This window comes from Pristis pectinata, chromosome 3 (assembly GCF_009764475.1).
Source record: "Pristis pectinata isolate sPriPec2 chromosome 3, sPriPec2.1.pri, whole genome shotgun sequence".
In the NCBI taxonomy this organism is placed as follows: Eukaryota; Metazoa; Chordata; class Chondrichthyes; order Rhinopristiformes; family Pristidae; genus Pristis; species Pristis pectinata.
Genome location: NC_067407.1, coordinates 79584186 through 79607051, shown reverse-complemented (window position 1 = coordinate 79607051; position 22866 = coordinate 79584186). Strand labels below are relative to the sequence as shown.

The window sequence follows — 22866 nt, the reverse complement described above, 5'->3', positions numbered from 1 at the left end:
GCTGGAACATCTCCCTCCTCATCTAGTTCCACCTATCACCTGCCAGTCCCTGCCTCACCCCTTTACACCAGCTATCTCTGCTCTACACTCTGAGTCAAGATGCAGGGCCTCAAACTGAAACATCAACTATTCCTCTACCTCCACAGATGCTGCCTGACCAGCTGAGTTCCTCCAGCAGATTGTTTTGTTGCTTCTAACTCAGGTTTGAATGGCACTATTGAGCCAAGATAGTGGCTAGTTTCCCCTCCCCTTCCTGCCATCAGAAAAGTTTTGAAAGCCTTTTAAATCAGACAGCCTTTTGGAAACTGTCTTACTAACAAATTTTTCAAGAAAAATCAAACAGATTTATGAACTAAATCATTACTGTCATTGTCAGCTACCACCAGCAACAGAATTGCTCCATGGCTTAAGATACATTTCCCAATTATACAATATACAAAAGTTCTCTTCAAATTAGATACTCCAAACAGAAATATTTGAAACAGAAGAGCCTTAATTTTCCTCCCCCCACCCCCCCCCCCCCCCCCCAAGACTCCTGTAAGGCAACAGGCTGTGGTTTCTATCCTCCAAAGAAAAACCTATAAACTTTAGAAAGCCAATTCACAAGGAGATTGTACAGATGATAAGCAGTGCCCCAGAGATCACACATTCCCACTTGTGGGCACTAAAACTTCCCTTTGACACTCAACCTTCCATTGCTGTTAAGTAGGTGCTCAACTTTTCAACCTCCCACCAGCTGATCAGACCACTTCTCATCCTTGACTGCCTAACTTGACAATGATTCAAGGCCCTCCGTTCCTGAAGGTCCAACTCAGGAAGAAAGCCTGCCAGGGGCTCATTTTCCAGTCACTGATACCAAGACATAGGTATTGTTAACTGGTTTGGGCAGGCTAATAGGTCGATTTCCCTACCTCCTTCCTCCAACTTCCTTGCAAGTTGCAGTTGTTATTTTGGAGAAAGATTCTGGTGCACTCAGTAACAAGTTCTATTAGCAGCAGTCAGAGGACACTGAATGATTGGAAACGTAATAACAAACAAGAATGCACTGCCCGGAAGGATGTGCAGCAGATTCAATGGCAACTTTTAAAAAGAGGCGGCTCAGATAAACAATGAGAAATCTTTACAGCGTTGTGGGGAAAGCGCAGGGAGAAACGGGGTCTCATTGAATAGCAGACACGGAGCTACGAAGCCTCCCGCCGTGCTGTCCAATACCATGATCCATTTAGACTGTTAAAGTCATGCTCAATAAGCAAAGAACTGCAACAGCAGAACAGCAAGGGGCATTCGCTCTTGAGATGCCTTTGCCCCAATCGACCACCTGCTCACCATCTAAGCTGACATACCTCACTCCTCAGAACCTCTCCAGGAAAACTTCGCCTTCTCCAAAGATACAATGCAGACAAAAAGAAACCCCCCATCGACAGTGGTATTTGTTGACCACAGCGCTCCCCTCTTGCACTCATCCCACGTGGTGCTTTCAGACATCTCCGCCAATGAACAGCCGGCGCCGTTGATCTCCCAAACAGAAGGGAAAAAACACCCATCCCATTGGATGGAGAGGTTTTGTTCAGCAGTCTGTGGGGCTCGGAAAGGAGGGCATCGGGCTGGCCCCAAGTTGCGATGTAGCCGTTGCCGTGGCGACAGGGCTGCGCCGACACTGCCGCAGCGGTCGGATGTTTCGGAAGGGACCGAAGGTCACGGAGTGGAGTCGCGGCGATGCACCGCAGCTGTGGGCGCGCTGGGGAGAGCGATCACTCCCAGCTGCAGAGCATAGATCAGAGGGCACCCTTCATCTCGTCCGGAGCAAAACAAAAAGGACAATGTTAAGTTAATTTGGAAAATAAACTAAATCAGCGACCGTTATTGCCATTTGGAAGGAAGTTTATGTTTCACGGTTTGAACAGAGAAGGAGCATCCTCCCGTCTCCCCACCCGATTTTATGCAAAGACTAAAAAGGTATCTTTATGCCAGATTTCCACGTCCTCTCCTTTTTCCAAGCAGCTTTTGGGACAGCGTAGTTGCCATTTCGAAATGTCTATTGTGATTCATCTCTTGCCCTCAAAACATCGCTTCTGATCTCCATTCTGGTGAACAGTTTGCTCGAGGAAAGGTGATATACACATTCTCACTGCAGAACCGGCAACCCACACGCTGAAGCCTTTTGGATAAAATTGTTGCCAGGTTTAAAGAAAATAGTGTCCTTTTAATCACAATCAAATGATATAGAAAATACGTTGTTCCTATCACGTCTCTTCAGTCTACAAACACGAGCAGGAATCAAACAACAAATCAATATAGTTATAGTTTTTAAAAAGGAATTTAGTGTTGCCAAGGTGACAATGTCCCAGAATTATATAAAAAGGTGAGAGTAGATAGCAACCGATAAATCCAAAGAGTCAAATAGTTGAGAATTTAATATCCAACTTTCGATCCAATGGCAAAAAGACGAATTAATCACATGGTCTGAAAACAATCTATTTGGTCTTTTTTGTCGTAAATCCCAATGGAAAAGGAAAATGGCGTAATGTATTTATTATTTTGCAACAATGGAAGTGGAGCTATCCCAGTATCCACTGCAAACGCGAAAGCCCTCTATCAGCATTACAGCCCTCGGTTTTTAAATTGGGCTTTTGCTACCATCATGAATGGCGGAATTTCTTTCAGTCACATGGAAAAAAAAACCAAAGGTAAGGGTGCAACCAAGTGCAAATCATCGCATAGCTCTTCACAGGCACATAATCCAAAATTGCTACTTGGGCAAATAGGGATATTTGTAGATGACCAAAAGTTTGCACTCAGGAGCTTAGGGCCCAGATGGTTGTAAGGCACCAATGGAGATGGGAGATGGGGGATGTGCAAGAGGCCAGATTTGGAATGCTCAGATTGGCAGGCATGAAGGAGCCATCAGGTGCCTGAAGCTTCAGAATCGTATTTAGAACATTATGTACCAGCAGGGAGAGCACTGCAATAGCACATAACTAGCAAATATGAAAATTTTACCCCAATGAGCAACAAGGGGGGTCATCTCCTCCATTTTATTTGACCATTATCCCGGTCACACAAGATGTATAAAAAAGACTAATGGTACATGTCTTAATGAAATTGGTCAATCTCAAAACAACATCCTCAACCAACAGAGAAATTCTGAACACTTACAGTCAAAAAAGTTGTGCACTGCTTGTTTACCTAATATTTTAAGACTTCTTGTAATGTGACTTACGAATTATTCAAGTGGTTCTTCTAACAGGAAAACTATTTAGATTGGATTTTAAAAACTCTTGGAACACTTCAATTTTTGACAGCCAATTGGATGAATTTATTGGATTGAAGTCTCTTCCAAAATGCCAGAGTGCAAATTGTACTAATAATTTGGGAAGAATACAGCACCCAACAAGCACTGTGAATGAGATCATCAAATTAGAAGTTAGTGCATCCATTTGATATATTAAAAGAAAGCTGCAAGCAACATTAGAAGGATTAGCACCTACCATTTAGTATATAACATGCACCTTCAGAGGCCTAATATTAAGTAAAATAAATCTTAGTTTACAACTACATTTTAGCACCTGGGTTCTATCAGACTTCCTTTGCGGGCAAGTATGAACCAGGAACTCACTGTATGCAATAAAGGAGAGAAATAGCAACATTTGACAGACAGAAGATGACCAAAACAACCAGATTCTGAGATGCTGCAGACTCCATCACCCACTGTTGCTAGCAACTCAAGTGCACGGAGAAACCCTTTGCTTATTACGACACAGCCCATTTGGCCCATTGGATTCATGCCATCTCAGTAGAGCCATACCATTAGTTTCACTCCCTTTCTTATTTCGCTGTAGCTTTGCAGCTTATTCTCTCATGTCTCCCTACCTTCACCAAAGGGGTAAGTTACAGCGACCAATTAACCTATCACCGCATCTTTACCATGTGGGAAGAAACCAGAGCATCCAGAGGAAACCGACGCGGAGAATGTGTGAACTCCACACAGACTGCACCCAAAGTCAGTGTCAAACCTCAGTCCTTGGAGGAATACAGCAGTACTAACTGCTGCAACGTCATGCCACTCTTGGCCACGGTCAACCGGCAGACTGTAGTTTTAAAGTGTCCCACGCAATGGAAAGACTGACAGAGAACAGCAACAGATTCAACAGCACATCCTCAAACCCACAATCTCCACCACTTAGAACGTTGATAATATTACCTCCAGTTCACACAGCATTGACCGAGATGAACAGCATTACTTTTATTACTGGGTCAATATACCATCCACGTTGTCCTCGGTAGCCCATACATGAGTAATCAAAATACAAAGGACCCAAGTTATACTGACCATGGAGATTCCAAATTAATCCCGATTTAAGAGTCAATAATGACTCAATTGGTAACACTTGCAAACCCACAACCCTACAACCCTCTGACTGAAGCAGGCCTTGTTCCAGCACCTTGTACGTAGAATCTAGGCCAACTTCTCCTATCCACTGCAGAGGCTGTTTGAAGATGCTGCCTTTTAGATGAAACATTAAGTCGATACTCTGCTTCTCCAACCCCCTCTCCCCAAGGGTGTTGTACATGATACCAAGGCTTTATTTCAAGAGTAGGGGTGTTATTCCCCATTCCCTAGCCACCATTCCCTCAGTTACCAATGAAAATGAACAGATCATTATCACATCACTTTGTCAGATCTTGTTGTGTACTACTTGCTTGTGATACTTTCTTCATTACAACACATACACTTCAAAAGTACTTGATTATAAAATTTTGGGACCTCCCAGGGGAGAGGAGGGAAGCTAGTTTCTTTCTTAACTTCTCATCCACTCTGTTATACTTACAGTGAAAACAGCTAGGAAGCCAAGGATGAGGCACCCTGCATCATTATTAGTTTATTCTCTCTACTTTGCTTCCCTAACAATGACCTTGAATAAAAAAGCTATTCTTCAGAAAAAAAAACTAATTGTATCTGTTGGTTAAATTGGGACTTAATTTTACTGGAGACACAGACTGCAGATGCTGGAATCTGGAGCAACAAACAAGATGCTGGAGGAACTCAGCAGGTCAGGCAGCAGCTGTGGAGGGAAGTTCACTTCTATTTTCACTCAAGAATGCTAGATTCCATCTCTTGAAATAGATCAGTTTTAACCTCAAGAGAGCATTAATGTGTTTGCTTTTGACAAGCTAATCCAAATGGTTTATTGAAAATCACACTATCGATTTGCTTGGTTTTGAACGGTCCAAACATGATCCATTCTGCCAATGGCCTTGTATAATACTTACGTCATCCTTCCGCACCATGACTAACAACAGGAATGAGCCCACTGTGCAAAGCTGAATATTTTTGTTAGAAGCCACAATCATCAGTAGCTAGGGTCCACTTAAAAAGGTACTTCTCCCTTCAATGATCGAGAAATCTGGATGCTCCTTTGAAGCACAAGGCAGGACCACCACCTACTGAACCACGACTGACATCTATATTGGGCTCCTTCCAAACTGTTTGAGGCCAACAAAAATAAGTCTAAACAAATACAATGATGATACAAGATATCAAAAATCAATTACAACTTGATACAAAAGACCCCTAGTCCTTTCTTTGAGCAAGTCTTGCAGGGAGTCTAGTGCCCATTAAGGTTCTGCAAAGTTTGAACTTCTTGTCCTTTAACATGTATTTCCTCCATATTACCAATGCACATCATCAAATGTTGCTTGAACCAATGCCATATTAACGTTTTGCAGGAGGGTACAGCCACTGGAACTGATCACAGATCAGGGATTCGATGTATGTGCAAATTCCTTCTGACAAAACATCTGGAGGTAGGAGTAGTGCATTTGCTTATAAGGTCACCACCTTTCTTTTCCCACCCTCTTTGGCAAGTTTCTAGCTTGCAACTCCTTTTCCTCCTAGTCACAAGGATGTGACTTCTGCAGTGAGTCAGCTTCTTGTCAATATACTATGGATGGAACTCGCAGCTTACATTAAATCAAACTCCAATATTACAAAAGTTGAAGGAACAAAAAAAAAGTCAGGATCATCTCCCACTCCAGTAAAACAATGTAGGTGTATGGGGTTGCAAAACTACAAGATGACGACGTCAGGTTGTAACCAAACTTGCAAATCACTTGCAACCAGGAAAAAGACAGGTGACCAGAAACAAAGCATAAGTTCAGCACTCCTTGTATACATTGCTATTTTCAAGCTGAACTGCGACAATGCAGGAATCCTGATTGCTGTGCTTTCAGTCTACCAGTGCAGTGTGCAATAAGCCGATGAAAATTGCTCCTTCAACCCACACACACATAAAAACTCCTAAAGGGGATAAAAAAAAAGCCCCCTTGCATCATTCCTCTTAATCATTCATCCGTACAATGTCTTGCTGGATAATGAACCCAAAGTAAGGGGCAATTATTCAGGCTGGGTGCAAGCCTAGGGCAGTTATTGCTACTTTGGCAACTCACTGTAAGCCTTTAAAAGGAAAATCAGATTTGAGAGTACTCAAAACAGAACTATTAAAAACGCGCAATACAGATATACACGCTTACCCTGTGGACTGGCATCCTTGCTACCTGTTTACACGTTCTTAGACTTAGAGATGCAAAGCACTGCATTACGTTTATTCTGTCGTTCCAATTCAAGGCACATCTCCATTCTACGCTCGGGAAATAAAAGCGAAAGAAAGCCCTCCACGGTGGCGCCCCGTCCGACACCAACAAGCAGCAGGAAAGCTAAAGAGGTTTTCTTCCACCGACTGTGCGAGAGATCGCGGGCGGCGCTCGATCCTCGCACACACACACACAGTCGACTGGTACCGCTAGGCGGAAGATGACCAAGCAGCCCAGAGCCATCGGCAGCGTTTTAAATTTAGGCGAGAGGCTCCAGTTTGAGCTGATTAACACAAGGTGGCAGTATGCCAGCACTGCAGCTAGCATTTCTATGCAGGACACATTCACCGCAAGAGCATTTAAAGGAGCCCCGCCCCCAGAACATTTTAAATAGACCAACCCCTCCCAATACTGTCCTAAACCCTTCTTACCCAGAATTGGGGTCACCACCAGTAATCCTCGGAGAGCTGTCTGTCACTGGGAGCGTGGCCAGGTCAGACAGTTGATTGCATCTCCAAGGGCAGCGGCGAGCTGACCAGCGACCGTCGACTGTCCGACCACCCCAGGACAGATACCATCCCAAGACGGGCAACACGGTGCCGACCCGGGACCTCATTGGTCAAATTGTTTCCTGCCAGCTTCAGTTTAAATACAGGCATCCCATCCAACATAGAGGAGGAAGCCTTGCTCCCGTCCCACTGCACTGGTAACTCAGGGTGAACCTTTGATAGTCGAGCCAACCACCGACCAAAGCCAGCTGTTCAACTATCACTTAACTCTTGCTGTAAAGGTATGGGCAGATCCCGTGATCAACCAGGAAGTATCATTCCCAGAGATTCCTGGATGTTCTCAGTGGAAGGTTCTCCGTGCACAGGGAGGCGGGTGTTTAGCGATGACTAAATATAGCAAACTGTAAATTAGGTCTAGGTGAGGAGTCTCGACCCGAGATGTTGACTGTTCATTTCACTCCACAGTTGCTGCCTGACCGCTGAGTTTCTCCAGCAGTTTGGTTTGTTGCTGCAGATTCCAGCATCTGCAGTCTCCTGTGTCTCCAAGGGTAAATTTGAGGTCAGCAGAGAATACTGGCAATCATTTGCAAAATCCTGTCCACTGCCCCTGAGATTCTACCCTGAAGGTCTGGACCCCTGGTTAGAAAAAGGTCATCCCACACTGGCCAATCTCCCACTGAAATATGGGACACCCCATTCAATATGGGGCACCTACTGTTGTGATCCAGGTGGCGGCATTCCGCTCTTATTAATAGAGCCTGGGCCTACCCACCCGTGATTAGTGGCCACAGGTCTCCTGACCTGGTATGTGAGAAAGGGTAGAATAATGGATCACAAAACAGACAAGGAATGGAGTCACAAGATACTGTAGGTGGTGGAATCTGAAGCAAAAGAAAACAACAAAATGCTGAGGAACTCGTCAGGTCAAGCAGCATCTGTGGAGGAAATGGACAGTTGACATTTCCGGTCGAGACACTTCATCTGAACAGAGATGAGGGAGAGGAATGAAACGGAGTCACAACAGGGGAGATTAGACAGTCGAAGATCAGGTTAGCCAAGTTAACCAATATGCCAATGGCTATTACTAGTCTGAAGAGGGAATGTTCATCAGATCTGTAGTAGAAGGAATGTGGTGTAGGAGGAAAAAACAGTTACAGAGAAAATACATGGATGCTCTTTCTCCCCTTAATATTCCTATAATGTGTTCCTTGTATGATGTTGTGAACTGGTGGCTAGGGTTCACAGGCCAATTTAACAGTCTAGTCGGCCCATTACAAAAAACCTCTGTTGCCATAATGACATCCTAGCCAATAAGCATGGTCTGGCTAATAACTACATTCACTGCTGTGTTTTGTATCTCAGTTCCAACATTTTATACCACCTCCAGACAAATTAGCTGCATTTTAACATCCATCTACCACCCCCCCCCCACCTCTCAGCCAGCAACACCCAAGCCATCCATCATTCAATTTGTTTTTGTTTCCAACTTATCACAGAAAGTTCCATTTGTTCTCTCCAGCCCTCTCCTCTGCAATTAAAACACACTTACCTTTGATCTGTCATCCTGACAAAAAGACCATTGACCCAAAATGTCAAGCGTTATTCTCATCACAGATACTGCCTGACCTACAGAGTATATCCAGCATTTTCTGTTTTAACCCAGATTCAAAGCTGGATCCCCAGACTGTACAAGTCTACCTGGGTGGAGGTTTCAAACTCTGTATCTTTTCAATTATAAAAATGGCTACAAGTGAAATTCATTCCAAGGACAGAGGCATGAAAGAGCAAAAATGGGAAAGGCCATTTTCCAATTCCTTACCCCTAGTCAAGGAAAGGCAAAAAAGAGACTCCCCATTTAGAAGCCACTATAATTATCTCATGACAAGACTCATTGTAAATATAATTAAATGCAAATTTGTGGTTTGTGAACAGTAACCTACACACAAAAATTATACAAACATGTTCTGAAAATTATTCTACATCCGTTCCTTAGCCTTGCAATTAAATTTAGCTACACACCATCTGTTACACATTACCTGCTCACATTTCATACACTTAAATGGCTGATGGCTTGGGGTGCAGAATGCCTTACTCCAGAGTAGAATATAATTCCAGAGTTTGGGAAGGACTATAAATAGATGCAGAAAAACCTCACTAAAACTGCCAAGTTGAACTCAGATGGAGACTGTTAGTTGAATGTAGCTGGGAGGGGAGGAAGGGACACTTAGGGGGAGAAAGGAACAAACAGTGGTTAAAATTACCAGTCTATTAATCCAGAAACAAATGCAGGTTCAATTAATTAAATAATCAGGAATTAGATTCAATAGATATCAACTCAGTAATTAGGAATACAAGCTACCCAAATGCCATTAAATGCATCTGATTCAGTCCTTCAGGGAGTAGAATTTGCCATCCTTACTTGACTTGCAAGCCAAGAGCCATCACAAGAGGGTTGACTCCTAACCACTCTCCCAAAAAGCCTTTTAAGCCATGTAAAAAAAGACTGACAGCTCAACACCACCCTATAAAGGACAATCAAGTCACAAATGCTGGCCTTCCCAATGGCATCTACATCATGTAAGATGAACAAAAGGTAGTACCCAGAAGAATGAGAGTGAAGGTGGTGCTGATAAATGGGAGGGGAGCCCAAAGTTGAGGAGATGCTCAGGATGAGAGTGCAATATAAAAGTGGTACAAGAAGCAATGTTAAGTTGTCCAAATACTCAGGGGGATTGAACAACTGGGCAGTGTGTTGGTTATCAGAAACTGATCCACTTAAAGATTACATTAATACCAGGAGAGACAGCAAGCTTCTCAGACGCTTGACCCTGAACCAAGTCTGTTTGGGTTTTATGCTTTTTCTTGGCTGTACCACAAATTCCATCTCGGAATGTCGTACAGATGGGGAGGGAGGGGAGAAAACAAAAAGTTTCAGACTCACAAAAATGGGTCTGTTTTAAAGACTAGTGGGTGTATGAAATAACCTCCACTGACATTCACGCCACCCTGTTCAGTCAGACCTCACTGTCTTGAGCTGTCCACATATGGTTGGTTATCCAGAAAGGAGCCAAGAATCAACTAAATTGGAAATATATTTTCATCTTTGTCACTGACCTAGATAAATGGAGAACTGCTAAAAATAAAAACCTTCACATCTCCCTCCTCACCAGGCCCCATTTCTATCTGTCCGACTTCAAGCAGTTTACAAAATTTGATTAAGATGAGTCAATGACTCTTCACTGAGAAAACATTTACAATTAAAATGAATGGATTATCAGCAGGAAATCACTAAAGCTCAATTATAATGTTCAGTCTCTAGAGGAATAAAACAAAAAATTCTCAAAGATGTGGACAGGCAAGGGGGATGAAAAATTATTTTTTGTAAAAACAGGCTGGTGTCGTTTTGTCCAGAAAAAAAAATTGAGGGACAACCAAACAAAACATTAAAGTTACAAAGCAGTTGCATAGAGTAGGTGAATCTAAACCAGTGGTCATAAATAGAAGATAGAGTCTCATAAATCCACAAGGGAATTCAGGAGAAAAACAAAATAGCTGTCTTTCGTTTTGCTCTAACCCCAGGTTGTGCTGGCAGTAATACATACTGATGAAGCCCAAGTGGATAGAGTAATTCCTGGCAAGTAAAGGATTGTGGGTGTTTAGCTACGATTTTTGACTAATTATTTTCTAGCAGGCAAGGATGCATTGGCTGAGAGCTACAAAAAAACTGGCCAACTGGGCAGCTAAGTTCCACCCCCCATCATGATTAATTTTCACGTCTTTCCAAGCCACTTAGTTGCATACAGAAAACTAGAGATGGGCAATAAATGGCACTCATCCCCAAAATGAAAGCTCAAACACTGCACCACTGAATAGCCCAGAAAACAAACATAAAAAATACTGAACTAGAGCCTTGCACCTCCTCAGTAAACAAGGGGCAGCAACATTAGTTAAGGAAATTCCCCTGCATCAAATCCCTTTCCCTGCCACTCTGAACTCACTATTCTCATTTCTGCTCAAGGAACTAAACTTAACACTGTTAAATTGGCCAAGGTTGAAGGTGGGGGGTGGGGGGTGGGGGGTGGGGGAAGAAACTTGAACTTGCCCTGAATGGCTTCAAACAGAATATACCCAAGATCTCCCCCTCTCCAACTGCTCACATTAATCTACGAACCAGATGACTTAATTTATAGCTTATTCCCACAGCAGCTCTGGACCCTCCCTCAGATATTCCCTTTGTTCTATTCCCCCTCCCTGCAATTTCAAACTAACATGTTTTCTTTCCCACTTCTGGGAAAGGATCTCAGTTGTGAAACGTTAACGGTTTTTCTTCCGCAGATGCTGCCTGACTGTTTTCGGCATTTTGTTTTTATATCCAAGTGGAGGCAGTGCCTCACCAGGGAAAAAGACATTTCAGAGCCACTAACACAAATCCAAACATTTCTCTTGCCTCTTCAAACAGCTACGACTAATAGGACATGTGAACAACATCCAACTTTCCCCGAAATCATCCCAGTTATTCTCCCACATTCTTGAGTGCAGCACAAGATTAAAACCTCTATTTATAACAGTACACCATAGATTTCAATACCTGTGGTCTTAAAAGCCAAACTAGATTACCCCTTGGTCAGGCACACAAGGGAACAGTCCAGGTCTATGTGATCTCTTCAAATATTTTAACTTTAGCCATCATATCACTGGTGAAGCTGTACTGCCTCCCCTCCAAAACCAATATATTCTTCCTGAAATACAGTGCTGGTGAGAAGGGAAGAGAGCATGAAAGAAGTGGAGACATGTCAGATGCCCACAGCAGGAATTCTGGTTGATTTTTCTACCCTTTGCCCCAGGATCAGTAAAGCATCATGACCAAACATTGTCCTTGATCCATATCAGCTAAACTAGCTTAAAACAACAGTAGCCCCAAGTTCTTAGAGCTTAATTTTTCCTCCAAAGAGCGCAAAAAAAAATGCTTGGTCTTCTTCAAAACCAGGAAGAAAATAGTTCTCCAGTTGGACTATGAAAATAGAGGACTGTTTTTATAAAAAGAAACAATTGTGGCAGCTGACCCATCGTTTCACAAGTACCACTGTACTCCAACTTGCGAAGGAGGAACATTTCATTAGGTATTACAATCCGTAGAGAGCATGGACCGAAAACGAGGAAATGTTATGCAAATACAAATAGTCAAATGATTCCCGACTGGAAGCGGCAGGAGACTTGGATCTCAATGCAAGTGATGCTCAAAGCACAATAGAACAGTGCCAGCATGGCTTGAGCTGCATCCATTTTGTACATTCGCATCTATAAATTAAGGCATTAACAAACAACAGCATTCACCAAATCTTTGTCAATAATTGAAAGGGTTTGTATTCATATAGCTCTTTCTACAACCTCCAGCAGTTTCAACAGCCAATGAAGTATTGAAGTACTGGCTAGGCAACGTTCAATTTGGACATAGCCAAGGTCCCAGAATAACACAGAGGTCCATTTAATACTTGGTCTTTCAAACTCTCCTGAAGATGCAGGACTTATAGGGTGGTACACCATGTTGCCAGTTACCCTTTTGGTTTGTCATGTGACTGGCCCACATGGGCATGAGCAGAGTATTCAGCAGGGCAGTGGGCACTAATGACCAAAGCCATCCAGCCCCTCATACCTGGGCAATATTCCATCCTGGTCACATTGGTCTCAATAGAGATGGGACCTCCTTTGGTCTTCAGAGTAATGTCATAGCTTCTTTTACATCCAAAAGGCACAGCTGAGTGGAGCATTCCCTCAGTGCTTCACCAGATAATAGGTTTGAGTCACTAGAATAAAGCTAGAGCGAGGGTGCTACCCACTGAGTCACTGCTGAAATCTAATAATAACAACGATTTACATGGTGACCAAGCAGTCACCAAGTCCCTCAGGAAGCTCAATCTGCTTGGTTTCTTTGAACACTGAATCCTTTAGCACAATTCCCTGATCACGCCCACCGTTGACATAAACAACAATCATGTGGCGAAGGGGCCATTGAGATAATCAGGAGATTTCTATCAAAGTGCTGCAATGGAAGTTTGACTCGAGGTTTGAATGTTGTGACCATCAGACAGAGACCAAGACAGATATAAAACCACTTGCAGCTATACATCCTTAACAGAAGTCCCATAGTACAAGTAAAAATGCTAACCAAGTCAAGAGGTGAAGCTAATCAGAAGGACCAAAGTTTAGTGGGTTTTGAGAAAAGAGATAACTGGGGAAATTATGGAGCTAGGTACCAATACAACTGAAAATATGGTAGTCAATAGTGGGAAGTGACAAACACTGAAGAGGCCCTAGAGATCTAGAAGTGTCAGCAAGCCAGACAGCCTCTTGACTTCCAGCCACTCCATGGGTATTTGAGAATCCAAAGCTGTGTGGTGGTTGGTGTGAGTGAAAGGTCAACAGTCTGACACACTAACTCCTTCCCTCTCCACAGATGTTGGTGGCATCACTGTTTTTGTCCTTGGTGCATTTCTTGGAGAAGTGCTGCAATCCACACTAAAGAGGACTTCTATCTTAGTTGTCTGCAGCAACAAGCTGCCTCGGTTCCTGCATTACAACAATACTCATGCAAAGCATATTACAAATGAAAAGCATTCATTCTGGGTGAAGGAAGAAGTTTCAATATTGCACTCAAACCCTCAAAACACTTCACAATTACTACACAGAAAACACTATCTGCACTTAACCAGGTTGTTGGAACCTAATTACAAGGTTACAGTAGCACAGAATATAAAAGACACTTAACCCATTGGGATAGTTGACCTAATTAACTGCACCACTTTGACACAGAAGTTAATGCACAGTGCAAGGTGTACCGTGGTTGAACACAAGACAATGAAAGGGGCAAGTTAGAAAGTGAGCCGATTATACTAAGCAGTGCTTTAAAGGCTGTAGGGGACAAAAGGAAAAGACCACTGGTGCGTTGGGAAAAGAGGTGAGGTTGGTGCAAGAGACTGAGCACGCATGACACAGGAGGCAGAATCAAAAGGAATGTAGGAAGCTCAGCACAGAACCCAGATCACACAGCAATAAGAGAGACAGAGGGCACAAAAGCAAGGGAGTGTAAAAACAGGCATTAGTGTAGATCAGACAGTCTCTGGAGTAAGAGACCACCAATCAGATGCTGAGCTTTTTCTGTTCACACCTGCCCAAAAGTGCAAGGTTTTAAAAACACTCTCCCTCAATAGGGGAGGACAAGCTTAGCATTGTACAAATGCCGATCCAATACACAGGAGGGTCTGTGTAAACACCAGTCTCCAGGATACAAGGCCTCAAGTAAATCCCAGGCCCAAGGATGTAAGGGGCCCTGTTTAAACACAGGACTACTTTTTCTCTTTGAAAAAAAATAAATTGCTCTAACAGCAGACCCCTTGGGGAGAAGCAATTGAATCTCTTCAGAGTGAACCACTTGCCAAGTTAAAGAATTCACCACTTATGAAAGGGATCCAGCCCAGACATTCATGTAGTTCAGATTAAAGAGCTACTAAAAACGGGCCATAAAAAAAAGTTTATCCTCAGAACTCAAACACGCAGTCTGATAAATATCAAACTTCCTTTCTGTGACCCTTGCATTATATATCTAACTAACTCATCTTTTTTTGTACTCCTTTCTTAAGAACTTTCCTGATTATTCCTTACTTTGGAATGTTGACGTCCAGAGGCCCAGTATCCCAAAAACAGGAAACCATTCATTTCAAATTATTCCTTCTCTCTTTCAAACCACAACAGGAAACAAATGCAGCAAGGTTTGGAACCTGAAGCATATGAGCAGCGATTTTTTTTTTAAAAAAGCCTCATCAAAACCCCATTGCGATAAACAAGGTTCACAGCTGTTAGGAACTGTCCCCAAGATCCCCATTTAATGGAAACTAAGACACCCCTCACTGGGAATTTCATTCCTGTTACTTTGGGATGGGTGAAAATTATGATATCTGAAACATATCCAAAAGTAAGAAACTTGCTTTACAAAATGTTCATTTGAGTTACCTCTATTTAAAACAGTAGTACAAATTGCCAAACTAAACTGACAGTCTGTTGAGAGAGTAACATTCAACATAATGAGTCTGGGAAATTGCAGAAGTAACACACTTGGCAAAACAACCAATCCTTCCAGACCGTTTTGCCCTCACTTCCTCAAATTAATCATAACTAAGATTTCCAGTCTAGTTAAAGTTCTGGTTATTTCCTACTTCTGCGTTTAGGAGGGCAATAATTAGAATTGGGAACAGTAACCGAGTTCCCGGAAAACTACAGGCTTCCACCAATGACTGAACATGGTAGCCTATATGTGAAGTGACCCAAACTTGGATCAATGGAAAAATACATCAGAAGACTGGAACAATATCATTTAAACTGATGTGCATTGTATATAGACATATAAAATTGGGAGATTTGGCGAGATTCATTGTGATGCTTTGTTACAATCAAGAGTACCGTGGAGAAAGGATACAAAAGATAATTGCTTGGTAAATTCAAGGTCCATCCAGCTCATTTCTATCATTGCACAATTATCAGAGCAATCTAGTAGACCACAACAGATTCTAACACAAGCCCCAAAGACAGAGCTTTGCAAATCAAAGGCACCTGTTCAGCTTAAGCACTTACCATATGCTGTCTCTCAAACTACTCATGCAGTGTATACAGATGTCTACATTGTCAGTGGTTAATCTTCCATATATATATTGGGAAATTTTATATCAACTTTTGTGACTGGCAAGAATGAGGACAAAAGCTTTGCGTGCTTCCCTCCTTCCAATGCTTTCTTGGATAGGATCTCGGCTAGTTTTGCTAGTGGCTCCGACCCAAAGTGTCAGGCCTCAGCCACAAGTAGCCTCAGCGGACACATTTTCAAGGGTGCACGTCTGAGACTTCCTGAAAGACAAATGGCACCTCATCTGTCACTTAATTCCATCACTGCAATCTGGGGAGTCCCAATCCAAATTGAATTCCCTGGCATTACCTGGGGATGGGCCAAAATGAAGGAAAATGGAAGAAAGCCCCCGGGGTCCGACACCAGTTAAATCGAAGACCCCGTCAAATTCACTGGGCATCTAGTCCTGTAGATTAGGCAAAGGATGAGCCGTGTTTGATTGTTTTGCTTCCATGTTTTTAAAATATAAACCCCTATAACTTTCTAAAAATATTAATTTATTTTAATTTTAGTGGTTTCTGAACGTCAGCAACACCCCACCCTTTCTCCAGCTTTGAGCGTCAGCAACAACCTTCCCACTCCCGGGGGCATTGCTGTTTAACGCTTTCACTTCAGAGGCACTTTGCTTCCTGCTGCCCAGCTCCAGAGTATGGAGGGCCAGTGAGGTCAACTTTTGCATCCAACCCTGATACAAAACAGGATTGGTTCAGCAAAATCCACCTCAGTACCTGCTGCATCACTGTAAACATTCAGTCCCTCCACCACCACCACTGTGGCCACAGGACACACAGCAGATACTCCAACAGCAACCCTCAAACCCACAATCTCTCCTCAAGGACAAGGATGACAGACAGAGGCAAACACCACCACCTGCAAGTTTGTTTCCAAGTCGTATACATTCCCGACCTGGAAATGAACTGTCGGTCCTTCTTTGCATTGGATCAAAACCCTGGGACTCCCTTCCCAATAGCATTTTGAGAGTGCACTCAGTAGGATTGCAGCAGTTTAAGGCAGCAGCTTACCACCAGAGGGCCATTGTGGATGGGCAATAAATGCTGACCTTGCCAGCAATTCCCACAACCCCCCCACCAAAAACAAAAGTCACCCACTGACTTTCTATGCATTTCCCAGATTACATCAAAAAGAATGGTCTAAGGAGGAAGGGAGAAAATATAATCACAACAGACCATTCCATGCAAAACTGATCTCAACTCATTGGCGTGACATCCTACGTCCCAAACATACCTGCTTCCCTTATGATTCAAGAGGACAGATGCACTCAGATTCTGTAGACCATCTCACACATCACCCACCCAGGGTGGTACCCGTCCCAACCTCTCGCTATCACCACACCCCTCCTCCCACAGTGGGGGCAATGCACTGCCACCTTTGATGGGAGGAGTCAACAGCTGAGGTGGTTGGACCACAGGGACAATTAGTCTAGTACACACAGATGTAATCCAGTCCCACACTCTTTGCCAATTCTTCCATTAAAATTCCTACCTTAAGGAATTTCCTATCTAATAGGAATTCCTACCTATGAGGGCATGATAGGACTATGTCTACCGACTAATTATACTTTGCTCCTAGCACAGCCCTTGCAACAGCAGCATGGAGGCCAAGCACAAAAAGAAGTGCATGACATCTCAAAACAAAACAACCCACCCTTTCCACCACCCCCGCCAACTGCACCACCCTTGGTAAAGCCTGCAGATTCCACACAGAACCCAAATCGGTACAGAACCGACACAGCTAGAGTGGAAGGAAGTCATCGTTGACCACAAGCAGTGGTACCCTCCTCTTTAATGGTGGCATTAGGTGAAAGAGGGATGCAATTATAACCCAACAAGCAGAGAATGAAAATTTCCATTATGAATGTGGGACTCGGGGGCTGGGGGTGGGGGGGGGGGTGGTGGTAGAAAGAGAGAAGAGTCACGTTCACGAATAGAGTAGAAAGGTCCTGCTTTTACTGCATTGTACTTGCATCCTTTTGCCACTGGTGACAGTGCAGCACCTCCAATGCCAGGGAAAGGGGTGCAACAACATTTGCATGTTGACGCGGGTACCTCTCCTGGGATAGTGATTTATCAAAGGAGCTAGAAACAATATATTTTGTGTTTGCAGAGTCTGAGTATGTGCCACTGGAGGGCTTGAGATAAAAAGAGAGGCAGAGGATCTTCCCCCTGCCCCCCGAAGTGAAGGAGGCTGATGGGCAACCTTAGAGGTTTATAAAATTATGAGGGGCGTAGATAAGATGGATTGTCACAGGTCTTTGATCTCCTGGGTAGGGGAATCCAAAACCCCAGGGCATAGGTTTAAGGTGAGAGTCAGAGTCAAAGCAATACAGCATGGATACAGGCCCTTCAGCCCAAATAGTCAATGTTAACCATGGTGCCTGCCCATCTAGTCCCAATTTCCTGAATTTAGCACATATCCCTCCAAGCCCCACCCCTCCGTGTGCCTATCCAAGTGCTTCTTAAATGACTCTTGTACCTGCCTCAACCACTTCCTCTGGCAGCTCGTTCCATATACTCACCAACCTGTGTGGAAAAATTTGCCCCTCAGGTCCTTTTTAAATCTTTCCCTTCTTACCCCAAACCTATGCCCCTTAGTTTTAGACTCCCCTACACTGAGGAAAAGACTTACCATCCACTTCATCTATGCCTCTCATAATTTAAAATATTTCTACAAGGTCAGTCCTCATTCTCCTACATTCCAAGGAATAAAGACGTTGCCTGGCCAACCTCTCCCAGCAACTCAGACCCTCTAGTCCTGGCAATATCCTCGTAAACCTTTCCTGCACTCTTTCCAGTTTAACCACGTCTTTCCCATAACAGGGTGACCAAAACTGTACACAGTACTCCGAGCGCAGCCTCACCAATGACTTGTACAACTGCAACATAATGACCCAACTCCTATACTCAGTGCCCTGAATGAAGGCCAGCATGCTACACACCTTTTTCACCACCCTGTCTACCTGTGACACCTCTTCCAATGAACTATGCACTTGTACTCCTAAGTCCCTCTGTTCCATTACACTACGTAGTGCCCTACCTTTCATAGTACAAGTCCTACACTGGTTTGACTTTCCAAAATGCATCACCTCACACTTATCTGTATTGAAATCCATTTGCCAGTCCTTGGTCCATTTCCCTAACTGATGAAGATCCCCCTGTAATCTGTGATAACCTTCTTCACTATCAACACCTAATTTCGTGTCATCTGCAAATTACTGATCAAGCCTTGTGCACTCGCATCCAAATCATTTACGTAAAAAACGGATAACAAGGACCAACACCAACCCGTGACACACCATAGTCACCAGCCTCCATTCCGAGAAACAACTAACCTTCAACCACCACCCTCTGCTTCCTACCTGAGACAATTTTGAAACCAGCTAACTATCGGTCCCTGGATTCCATGGGAGTGGGAAGGGTTCAAAGAGAGGAAAGATTTAAAAAGGATCTGAGAGGCAAGTTCCCCCCACTTCCACCCCCTCCCCAACACAGCGGGTGGTGCGTATATAAAACAAACTGCCAGAAGGTGCTAGAGGCAGGTCCAATTACAACATTTAAAAGAATTTGGACAGGGAATGGATAGGAAAGGTGTAGAGGGATATGGGCCAATTGCAGGCAAATGGAACTAGCTTAGGAAAGAACCTTGGTTGGCATGGATGACTTGGGCTGAAGGGCCTGCTTCTCTGTTGTATAACTCTACCAGTTCTTAATTGCATCTTCATGGAACGAGGAATGTAGGATGTTATACCAGTGGACTGTCAACATCTCACTGGGTGGTCTGCTGCTGTTCTCTCTTCCTTGGTCGAACCACACCTTTGGTGCAATTCACTACAATCATAACTCTGGGAACACCATCACTGTAGAATAATCTCACAGGGATCCCTGGTTGGACTTGGCAACAGATGGGTTTACTTTCAAGCTCTTGAAAGGAAACAGGAGATCAGACCTTTTATTTCAGCATCTCCAAAGTCTCAGAACTCAGGATGGAGGACAAACTTTTCCTGAACATCACCAGCAGAATTGATGAAAATACTCAATTATTACTATTTCAGCAAAACAGCTGTCCAGAGACAGGCTACCTTGCAGTGGGTGACAGATTGGGATGTTTCCCTTCATCATCCAGCCCCAGAGATACATGGTTAAGGGGCATCAGTGATCTGGGAAATGGGACCAATGGTTACCTTGGGTTAAAGAAACAGTGCAAACAAAAAAAACAGATGAATGAGAGTCAACTTTAGGAGACAAAAAAAAAGCAGAAGATCAGAGGACAAATTTAAAACATCCCACAATAATTACCTACTGCTGACACTGAACGTCAGACTCAAATAGATTCCTTTTTGAGATCAGGTTCCATGTTGGAACATAAATCACTTGATTCATGAAATACCAGAAAGTTTGTTTCTGCATTTGCAATGCAAGTACAATTTCTTGAAGTTCCTGGGGAGGTTGACAGCAAGCTCATTTCTGTAAACAGTGGCTATTCACAACACAGCAATTCCCTCACCATAAAGTGCTGATTTTTTCGAGAAAAACATCTACCTCGTCAACAACAGCATGTGCCTTTAACTTGCCATCATTTTGTCTGAAAATCCTGGCCCCAAACCTTTTGCTTGATAAAAAAAACCTCTGTGTAGATATTGTGAAAATATTTGCTTAGTACTTAATTCAGGATGATTTCAAGATGTCTTGAATCCCAGACCACAGGCTGATGGAGCTACAATGGCTTGCCTGCATGGAATCTCTCAATCATAGGCTGCCTGCATTTTTCAAGTCAACTACAAGCTCAAAAGTAATAAAAGGTTTGAAAAGGGGAAAATTAAGTAGTAAAAAACCAAGCTTAAGGCTCATCTATTTAAAAAAAACATTGATGTCATTTGACAATGAGAGGCAGAGATGGAAGGTTTAAACTATATTCTAGGACAGTATGCATTATCCTTCCAATTGTGTGATGCGAACATCGTTTACACCCGGAAATGATTCTCGTCACCCACAAATGCTACAACAGCATTGAATTTGAGATACTTCCTTCAGCAGCTCAGAACAATGATTTAAACACAAGTTAGGGACTGGGAACAACCAATTCTGGTTTTGACTGCTGGATGTCAGATCAAGGTCCAAGTTGGGTGGAGGAGGGGGCAGGTTGAGCCAAATTACTCCATTCCACCTTCCAAACATAAATCAAACTGCTTTGCACCCAGGCAAACACACAAGCAAATTATTAACAATTGTCCCTGTTTTTAATGTGGACCCAAATCCAAGCAAGGAGTCAATAATAATATGAAAACACTGGAGAAAATTGTGCTTCAGCAAGAATGGGCCTTGGTCAAATCACATCAGGAGTAATTGCTTTCTGTTTTGGACCCAATGTCTAGGCATATTGGCCTTGAAGCAGGAGCAATTTTGCCAAATGTATGAAGCAGGTTATTGAATTGAGGATGTTTACATCAACGTGTCGTGCAATCCTTTGAGTAAATAAAAAAGGGAAAGAAGATTGAAGTACCTGAAACAACTGAAGGATGTGATTAGTAGAAATTCTCTTTGTCTACCTAAGGAAGTTAGAACAAGAGAGCACGATCTTGGAAATATAATTTGGAATTATTCTTCCACACAAAGGTTGTTGGAAATGAAGGAACTCTTCTCTGAAAAGATGTAGAAGCTGGGAACCATTTAGACCTGTCAAGCTCCAGATGGATTTGTTTTGAGGTACACGAAAACACAAGATGCGAGGGGCAGGAACAGACCATGGGAATGTGAAAGACCGGTAAATGGAATTGAGATACGCATCATTTATTATTACTGTTACCACAAAAACAAAACTGGTAAAAAGCAGCTGAGTAGACTCCATCAGGGCCGAATGTTATTTCTAAAAAAAATAAATAAAAATAATCCAAAGCCAAAAATCAACCTTACACTTTAAAAATAAGTTCAGGCCTCTGCCGAAAGAGTGAATCATTTCTCACTGATGATAATCATGAATATCTATGATTTGCTTCTCAAGCCTCTATGACACATCAAACAAATTGCATTGTTGCTTACTTAAAGGAACTGACTGTTCATTTGGAACCAACCATGTTAAACACATAGGATGAATGACTTTCCTTTGAACTAGACACAAGTGCTCATCAAACCCATGTAAATATTGTTCCAAGTTATAACCGGGTGGGGATCCACTGCTATCAGAAAAATAATTCGCCATCATTTTTCCAGCCTGACAAACTAGCTTGGGATTGCTCAAACTCACTGCATTTGCATTCAAAAGCGCTCAAGAGACTACTGTTTACTGCACGAGTGTTTAACTACAAATTATTCCAGCCCTTTCCTCCAAGGGTCATTAACCCATTTCTCTCTCCACAGATGCTTACTTACATTCTGAGTACTTCCAGGATCTTCTGTTTTTATTTCAGATTTCCAGCATCTGTAGTACTTTATTTCAAAAGCTAGCTCCTCTTGAACTTGTGACGTAGTCCAACTGCTTTCCTTGTTAACTAGTTCCACATGTTTTATCTTCCTTGGAATCAAGTGTCCTGCCCAAGTCTGGTGTTAAATAAATAACACAAATAGTTTGCTCAGCACACAGCCTGTCACCTCAGACAAATCCTAATCCAAAGTAACATTATTTATTTTTGTATCCAGTAAGAACAATTTGCTTTTCAATGCCAATGATGATTTCTCTGCTTGTTTTCCAATGGTGATCTAAAAAGGTCAAATTCCTGGAACCTTCAGAACAATTCCAGAAGACTGACAATCCAAGGAAATTCCCATCATTTTGGATCCTTTCATCGCCAACCAACGTCATAAAAATTGAATATATGTGGAAATGTATTTAGTGTGTATTCTACACTTCAGACTGCAATTACTGGCAAATGTTTTCTGAGAGAATAGAGTCCATGGTGCCCATTACCAACTCAGCAGGTGTCTTTACCTGCACTGCTCTCAAAATACAAGAGATGAAAGCAATTGGTTGGGAAAGCACACCCAATGTTGGCCAACTCCCCTTCCTCAAGGTGCCCTCCACTGTCCACCCCACAACACGAAAACACAGAGTTCCCCCTTGCTATAACTTGACTGAAATCTGCAG

The 22866-nt window shown here is 42.9% G+C and overlaps 1 protein-coding gene across 7 annotated transcripts in view; it reads right to left on the bottom strand.

Annotated features, from left to right (window-relative positions):
• The window catches only part of LOC127568508 (pleckstrin homology domain-containing family G member 1), a 155109-nt gene that overhangs the window by 62676 nt on the left and 69567 nt on the right, over positions 1-22866 (bottom strand). Inside the window, exon 1 of one of the 7 annotated variants that reach the window (XM_052012349.1) lies at positions 7023-7230. The exons of 5 other annotated variants lie outside the window; for them this stretch is intronic. The gene's annotated coding sequence lies outside the window, so the exon portion shown is untranslated. Of the gene's footprint in view, positions 1-6531; positions 6767-7022; positions 7231-22866 lie in introns of those variants that run through there. One more of the 7 variants, XM_052012348.1, reaches the window with a different exon arrangement.